The 9463-nt window shown below is 35.8% G+C and overlaps 1 long non-coding RNA gene across 1 annotated transcript; it reads right to left on the reverse strand.

Moving 5' to 3' along the window:
• Window positions 1–8142: 8142 nt before the first annotated feature.
• On the reverse strand, window positions 8143–8950 carry LOC110864109. The gene is made up of 2 exons (XR_002549637.2): window positions 8519–8950; window positions 8143–8442 (listed from the first exon to the last, which is right to left on the reverse strand). It is a non-coding gene; the product is annotated as an uncharacterized LOC110864109 (long non-coding RNA).
• Between the last annotated feature and the right edge of the window lie 513 nt (window positions 8951–9463).

The following is a 9463-nucleotide window of genomic DNA, read 5'->3' on the forward strand; positions in this document are numbered from 1 at the left end:
ATATATATATATATAGATAGATAGAGAGAGAGAGAGAGAGACGAGGTGTGTACGTTAAAGGAAGAGAGGGGGACATTTTGTGGGTGGCGGCTGTTTTGATTGTGGTATATTGCGGTTTCTTGTGTGGATAAGGTTTTTGTGATTTGAAATATTGGGACAAAAAGCTGAGCTTAAAAATCGTTTTTGTGATTTGAAATATTGGGACGAAAAGGGTTTTGTGATTTGATTGTGGAATATTTTTAATTTTTTCTGCCGTACTTTTACCGTACCCGTATCTTGGATTTTTGAGTTTTGTCATTCCCCTCCGCACACGTTCCCAAGGAGTATTCTTCAAGATATTCTCTCTAAATGGTACAGATTACCGCTTGAAATCTTTTATTTAACACATTAGATATCAACAAATACGCCTCCATAATATTGCTAGGGATAATCGCCACATTTTATCCCTCATGTTGGTAGGTATCCCCACTACAACTTCTCGCTAATCATAATAGAAATCGCAACTATAACTTCCATTTTGGATGACAGAGATCAACGACTAAAACTTATCTCTATGATAGCATAAATCGTCAACTATAAACAAGTGTTTGAGAATTTTCCAACGAGCTCACACAACCTTACTTCTCTTGATATCTATGATCTTAAATCAACTATATGAAAATTGTAAGCATATTAACATCACTTAAGAATGTGTGTAGAACCTTATATTTTTATGTTTAAAGTTTGAGTTGGTATTTAAAGAGGGAGAAAGATGACAGTTGAAGTTCTAAAATTATTTTGGGCTTAGCCCATTCATGTTCTTAGCGTACGATATCTAAGCCCAAAATAATTTTTTTACAGCCCACTATGGTTGACCTGAACAACGGGCTTCTTAGAAGTTGGAACTAGGAGGTGTACATTTCGATTTTTATTTTTTATTTTTTTGGCCAAACCAGTTTGGGTTGGTCAAATTTGGTCAAGATTAGTTTGAGGACAAACAGGTTATATAGAAAATAATTGAACCATATCTAAATCTATTGGAGTTGGTTGAAACCGGTTCAACCGCTTAGGCCCAATCTAGTACCACAAACCTACGGGTTCGGGTTGAAACTGGTTTCATTGATGAAATATCGAATCGGTATACCAACCTGTGGGTTGGGTCGGTTGACACCAGTTTGGTTCAAACCCGTTTTTCATGTGGTACCCAGAGCCGGCCCTTAAGGAGGGCGGGGAGGACAACCGAACAGGGCCTATGATTTCGTAGGGCACACAATTTTTTAAAAAAAAAATCCGATATTATATACGTAAAAAAATTTTTAATAGGGTATAACCAAAAAATATTAACATAGGTCCACTTAAAAATAATCATATTGTTTAAACTATTTAGCCCATTAGGTTAATGAGCCCAATACCCAAATATTTTCTAAAAACTAATAAAAAAAAAGAATTTTGGGCGGCCCTAAGGGCACGCTTTTTCGAGCTCGAACAGGGTACATGAATTCTAGGGCCGGCCCTGGTGGTACCGTGTCAGGAAAGGAATCGACTTAGAAATTCAAACTGGTATATTTTTATACCCCTAGTTGGAACCCTAGAAAAAATGTAATGGTGAAGAAACTGTATCCTTATTAAATGGCAACCAAAACACATTATCCAAATTAATCACTATTTTTTTTTGTTTTAGATTATACCTATTTATATACGATAAATAAATGCACTTTTTTGTTTATCGAATAAAAAATAATATTTTTTTTATTTGAACAGCTTCTACATGTTTTTATACTTTATATGTAAAAGCTTTCAAAATGTATATATATTATGTGTATGTGTGTGAACTTAATGTAAAAATGTTTTTTACGAGTCTTTTACATGTAAAAATAATGGTTTCCCATTCCTATTTTTTATGGTTTTCCAATTAACCTCTCCGTATAGTATTATATAGATATAATTATTAAATTATTTTATAACTCGTTATAGAAATGACAAACCCTATTATCGCTTTATCGGCTAAGTTGTGCGTCGGGGAGGCACCATTGCCTCCACGTCACAATCGTCATTCTAGTTATTTCAAATTATTCCGTTGCGGGGAGACAGATGGGGGCGCCAATGAGGCTTCCGCCATTAGAATGGTCAACACCAAAGGCAAAGGGGTGGGGTCAACGGGGTGCTGCAACCAATCGGGTTTTTTTCTTTAATTTATTTTGTAGTTATTCCACCACGCCTATTATTGAGTGGTTTAGTTATTGTCATTACGCCTACGCGACGCTAAGATGACAATACTTTGTGTTAGTTATTGAGTAGGAGTGTTGTTCCACAACACATAGTGTTATGCGTTTACATATCAAGCACTGAAATCATGTAAGATATTTAAAGTCAAAGGTATATACACCAAGAATCAATTAGTTATGTGACTTGATTAGAGATAAAGAACGAGTATATTCAAACAATGCATAAGATTAAAAAAAAAACAGAGAGTATTATAGTTGAAGTTCAAGTTTATAAATCTTCAAGTTCAACAAATAAAAGTGTGTTCTACAATGTATATCCAAATATATACATGAGTGGCTTAGCAAATCGTTTGGTGTGGGGGGGGGGGGGGTAAATGTAGCGTGTTGGCATACATACATGATAAGTCTCGTATATATTTAATAACATTTAAGACGTACATGTGCTTCAAGTTAAAATGTTGCATTAATGCTGTAACATCTTACATAAATCTTACATCGGACATGGACGACATATGTGGGGCTTGACCAATCTCAAATACTTACCGGAAAGTATCCACCAGAGTGATAACTATCATTTTTCGTTAACACACGCTAAAAACGCCAAACATAAAATATCTATATTCCTCACAAGTATGATATAATGTCATTCTCTCCCGCATGTAATGTTCTATTCATCACAAAAGCGACATGTATATTAAATTACAACAACCCTAGCAATCTTTGCTTGAAAGATGGTAAACTTGTGGTGTGGATGCTTTAATATCGTTCATTAACATAGATGGAAAATTGTCATTTCATGACTAAATTTTATCACATAAGTTGTTACTAGATATCTTAGATATAGAGTTTTATGCACGAGGGTAGCATATGATGAACACTAGTTGACAAAATTTTGTCTCCTTAACATGGTCCTAGAACCTTAAATATTGCCATGTGTAGCATTAAAATACTTGGAGTATATGATATAAGACCAATAACGTTGTACCATTCATGGACCATCAAGATGAAAAAATGTAATGTCAAATCACTTCTTTTTTTTTTCCTTTGAAGAAGTTTCAAAATTTATTCTTGTAATAAGTTCTATAACAAATTTTTCTTTTAAAGGTTAACTAGTTAAATTTCCGCCCGCGCGTTACGGCGGGGACCCAATGACTGCAAAACGCGTGTCAGTAACGGCAAACAGATACCGAATATCAAAACATTAATAAAAATATCGTGAAAAGGATAGTCAATCCGTCCTAAAAAAAGCGATTTTAAATAACCTAATATATAATAATAGGACCCACACGTCCTACACGTTGGAAATTCGGTTGTTTTCAGTTCAGTTATTACGGTGCTAACACGTTAAAATATGGATGAGCTCGGTACCGGTAACGGCACCGAAAGTATCGATCCGGAAAATCATTGAAATTAGGTACCGACACCGAAAATGCTCGATACAATAGGATATGGCATTTGAAGGTAAAAATCAATAAATATAGGTATGGTGCTAGACCGGTGTAGAACCGAAAGTAACGATTCTGAAAACGCCAAAAGGTGGGTACCAAATTGGTACCAAGAATGATTTGGTATAGTAAATTTGGTACCGATACGATACCGGTTTAATTACAGGATTTGATATGATTTGCTCATCAATAATCTAAATATCCAAGTTAATTTGCATGCTACAATTCATTCATTACGTAAAAAGACAAAAAATAAAGCAAAATAAATTGTTGTGTATATAAAACCTCATTCAAACGAAATACAGTTTACTTACTGTGTGTATGAAAAGTAATCTAAACTGTGTAATTACTTGCATTGGTACGTTGCTACATGATTTGATGAGCTCGGTACCAACCGGTACCGAAAATACCGTTACCGAAATCCCCAAAAGTGGGTACCGGTACCGAATAAACCTGGTACAATACGACTTGATACGGTCGGTAAGGGTACGACACCGGTATTTGAGGGTAAAACCCGATGAATACCGGTGCCGAACGGATACCGAAAATACACTCAGTTTGGTAAATTTGATACCGGTACCCGATACTATTTATTCATATCTATTTTTATTATTATTCATTCATTTCTCTTTATAATATTTATTTATTTGTTACTGTTCATTTACTTCCCTTATTAATATATAGGTCAATGTAAAACTACATGACCAAATTGTTTTTTTAACGGCCAAATAAATCATTGGATAAACATTTTGGGTTGTCCTCAATCAAGCAAATGCATCATCTCCTCCACAACGGTTAGAGTTGGATGCATACCCGAGCCACCAAGCCACCAGTTCCGAGTAAAACCCGCCCGCCCCAAGGCCCACTGTAGTTAATTCGGTTTGGCTCAGTTTCGAACTGGTGACCTCAAAAACTTCGTTGGCACCGCCAATGTCTTTCAAAGTGATGCTGGTGAGAGTTGAACTTGGGATCTCACAGAGAGAAAGCAAGTAACTAACCACTAAACCAACTTGTCACAACACTACCTGACTATATTTACTTGGAACCAATTCTAAATATCTAACTGAAATCTTTACCAAATAAGCAAAATGTATCATATCATACCCATTACATTTTCTTAGTACTACAAAATTTGGAAACCACATAAAAGTTTATCTTGTCTAAATTAAAAACATACACATTACATTTTCTTAAAACTACAAAATTTGGAAACCACATAAAAGTTTATCTTGTCTAAATTAAAAACATACCCATTACATTTTCTTCAAACTACAAAATTTGGAAACCTCCAATGAACTTGTGGTCCAGTGGTGGAAAGTGCTTGAGTTCTTAAATGAGGCTCAGGTTCGATTCCCATTAACTGCAAGTGAGGTGGTAAGGTTTACCCACCTTGGTGGGGTTCCTGACCGGAGTCATGGATTTGAGGCTAGCAGTCGGGATTAAGTTTCCACGATGTGCGAGGAAGGGCTCTGCACTGCACTCCCCGTCATTCGAACTTGGATGGCTGTGCTTCCAATAAAAAAGGTTGAAGCGCCGATAGTGAGTTTCCAATCGATCTACACCTTTTTCAAAAAAAAAAAAAAATTGGAAACCACATAAAAGTTTATCTTGGCTGAATTAAAAACTAATGATGATTTGGACCCACAACTCTTTATGGAGATGATATTAAACCCAATTGACTATGCTATCTCGAGCTACATATGAATTTATCTCCATAGCCCCTTTATATCATACTACTGGCATTTAATTAAACGTGTCTCATTTATAGCAACAAGTAATGAACGCAAACTTTTCAAATACCTTAATCTCACGTTTATCTTACATTTGTAAAGATTTGAACCCACAAGTTTACATTTGTAAGAGAAGACACCATACCACTAGACCAATGGGTCATGAGTCTACGTAGTTTTTCTTAATATAAAAAACTTGGACGGAAATCTTACAACAAAACTTGTTCTTAAATTAGCGAATTACATAAGAATTTCTATCAGCAAATAGTTCCTTATTAATATAAAGAACTTGGAAGAAAATCTTACAAGAAAACTTGTTCTAAAATAGCGAATTACATAAGAATTTCTATTCCTTATATACGGAGGAGTTAAACATGTAAGTAACTGTTTAGTGCTATATTCTTATTTTGTTTTGTTTTGTTTTTTTTTTTTTTTTTAACTAGACACCATAAAATAGAGAATCTGTAGAGTGAATCACATTTTTTTTATCTATTTATGTATGTAGCTATCTTCATGATGGCTTAGGTAAGAAGTTATTGTTCGAAATTCATATTTAACATAACTTGTAAGTTGTAGTAACCTTGGGTTACTTGTGTGTTAGGGATGATAATGGGTTTTAAGTAATTCTGGTCATATACCCGATTATAGTCAAGTACACACTACACAATACCATCGGGTTTGTGGGTATACTTGTTTATAATCTTATGTTTTAAAATGTATTTGTTGGGGTGCCCATGATTTGAAACCTGATTTTAAACTCACTACAAAAACCAATTTGAAATATTATATACTCAACAAGTATACTTCTATATTTTTTTATTTCAAGTTTCTAAAAAATTCAATATATTTTTAAAATTTATACATAATATTCATATAATCAAATACATGGTTTCAAGTAAGTGGTGGGTATTGCTTAATCCCATACAAGTCTAGAAACTAGAAACATAAAACTTTTAAAACTAATCTCAAACCCGAATATTTTTCCTAATGTTGTTTTTGAATTGGTTTTCCCGTCACTTTCGGAAAATTTCCATCCCTTGCATGTCTCACATGTCATGATTTAGATCTAAAAAGTGATATGTTTGAACAACTTCATCTATGAGGATTTTGAACTTAAGGATTAACATGTTTTTATTTTGGGAAGTTACTCTTTAAGCTTGTACATTCATAAATACTTTTGTCAACAAGTTTACCCGTCAAATATGAAGGCTCGTATAAGGTATGGTATAAGTCCTGTATTGATACTAGTACTAAAGGTACCGATACCGAGTTTTTGAAAATATGTACGGTACTGGTACTTGCTATAAAATGTCCATCTATATATGGTATTGGTACCGTATTGATACAGAAAATACAAATACCAAATTTCTAGAAAAGTGGGTTACCGAATACCGCACCTAATCTATCGGTGCGCGGTATCGATACCTATCCCTACTACTAGTATGCCCTCTTACCTTTCTTAAAAAGTTTGTTGAAGGTTTTTTTATCGACTGATCTTTTTTAAACTTTTCCACTAAATTATAAAATAAAAATACATAGTTTCAAGAGTTAATTGCTCGGATGGTCCCTGTTACGTTTTTTCACGTTTAGTCCCCACATTTTGAAAATAGCGTGTATGCTCCCTATGGTTTGTCATTTTGTTACTCGGATAGTCCCCCAACATTTACTCTAGGGACTATCCGAGTAACAAAATGACAAACCATAGAGAGCATACCTGCTATTTTCAAACTAACTGACATCTACTCAGGAACTATCCGAGTAACAAAATGACAAACCAGATGAAGCATACTTGCTATTTTCAACAGGTGGGGACTAAACGTGAAAAAAGTTGAAACCACATGAACCATCCGAGCAATTAACTCTAGTTTCAAACATACAAAGAATAAAAAGCTAAATACATACGATGCGGTTCAGGAAACATAAATATAAAAGCTGATTTAATAAGCATGGTGCATTTATCAAAAACTAAAAATAATTAAAGTTGATTTTACAAAAAGCTTGTACTAAAAAAATATCATAAAAGAGTGAAAGTTGATTTGATAAAATATTATATAAAAAACTATTGATTCGATAGTAGGGCTGTAAACGAACCGAACGTTCAGCGAACAGTTCTGAATTGTTCGTCAGGAAGTTCATTTCGTTCGTTTAGTTAATGAACGAACACAAACAAGATATTTCGTTCGATTAACTAAAATTAACTAAAAGAACGAACACGAATAAAGGTCTTGTTCGTTCGACAACGTTCGGTAATATGTTCGACGTTCACTCATAATTACATGTTAATTTGTTTAAAGTTTTTAATGTTTTTTTAAACAATGACTTTCTTTTTGAGTGACCCAATGTCACACCGCCTAAATGGCGACCCTAGCCAAGATCTGCCCAGACTACGTTGTCTTAACCGGGCCCGCACTGGGTTGGTCAGACTTGGTTACGGCGTTCCCCCGAAAACCGTACTGCCACCACACGAGATGCCTCGCTGAGTAAGAGTCGGATGAAAACTGGGGTGCGGCTCAGGATCGAACCCCCCTCTGTGGGTTTGTCACCATCATTGCCCTATATCCACTCCAATATGATACAAGTGGAAATTGAACTTGAGTCTCTATTGGAAAACCCAAGTCTCCTACCACTAGGCCACAAGTGGGGGGGATTTAGGTGCTGTTTGTTTTTTCAGAGGTAAAACGTATATAGTCTGCGGACCACATCTGCAGACATCTGTAGCAGAAAAGGTGGACCAAACCTCTGCAGTTTGCAAGAAAAAGACTGTTTGTTTTTTTAACATCTATATTGAAATAATCAGAATTCTTTAACAATTAACATATTACAATCAGAATTCTTTAAGAATTCATAACATTAAACAAAAAAAAAAACAATTTTTGGAATAACGAAACATATTATAATCAGATATATACTCTATTAGTTTCAATTTCTCTGGTGAACCAACCCTCGAAATGAACAAATGGTCTGAGGTGAATCAACCTCACAGCACAAACCGTTAAGAACAACAATCATAAAGCTCACCAAGGATACGATCGGAACAACCGTCAAAACCAACCGTCCAACCACCTACAACCATAGCAAAAAAAATAAAAAAGATTGAATTTAAGTGGTCAGAAGATCAATCGGAACAGATTTCACTTACCTGACTTGTCTAGGGTGGTCAATCTACATAGATCTAAGACTTACAAGCCTTGATCGTTAATCGGAGTCTCGCACGGAACCGATGGCTGTGGAGGCTGGCGGAGATGACGGTGACGATGGCTGTGGAGGCTGGCGGAGATGACGGTGGTTGTGGGGAGGGAGAGAGGTGACGGCGGCTGTGGAGGGTGGCCGAGACGATGGGGGCTGTGGAGGTGGTGGTGGCGGAGGCGGAGGAAGTGGAGGTGGTGGCGGAGGAGGTGGATGTGTCGACGTTGTGGAGGTGGTGGCACTGTGTAGGTGGCGGAGGTGGGATGAGGAGTGGTGGAGGAGAGGTTGGAGGAGAAGGAGTTGTGTCTGTGTGTGTGATGTTAGGGAAAAAGAAAGGAAGAAGAGGTGAGAAGACCCATTCCCATGTTTGCACCAAAAAAGAAGAGGTCAGACAGACCCTTTTTAAGTGAAATGTCTTGTAGAAAACAAACAGTATTCAGATCCAAAGGTGTGTGTGCAGTGGCGGAATTAGAACATCAACTCAGGGATACCTCAAAAAAAAAAAAATTACCGTGCAATCATACAATATTAAAAAAACGACAATAAATAAATAAAGTAAAACAAATACTTAATAGACATAGTTTAACAACGGAAAAATAAAAGTATAAACATACAATCTTCAAAGGTTGTGCTATTATTTAGTTATTTGGGCTTATTATTTAGTTTCTAATTAGGCTTATTATTGGTTTGTATCATCATCACCAACTGGGCTTATCATTGGTTCGTAAAAAAAATTTGAGGGGTGTCCTCGTAGTTGTTTAGATGTGTCCTTTGTATAAAAATCGAAAAAAGTATAAATTTTTAAACTACCGGTAAAAAGTTGAGCCGTAGCCCGGGCTACGCCTGGATATAAGCCAGGTCCGCCCCTGTGTGTGTGGTCTACGCGGCGCAGACAAAA

This window comes from Helianthus annuus, chromosome 1 (genome assembly GCF_002127325.2).
Source record: "Helianthus annuus cultivar XRQ/B chromosome 1, HanXRQr2.0-SUNRISE, whole genome shotgun sequence".
NCBI lineage: Eukaryota > Viridiplantae > Streptophyta > Magnoliopsida > Asterales > Asteraceae > Helianthus > Helianthus annuus.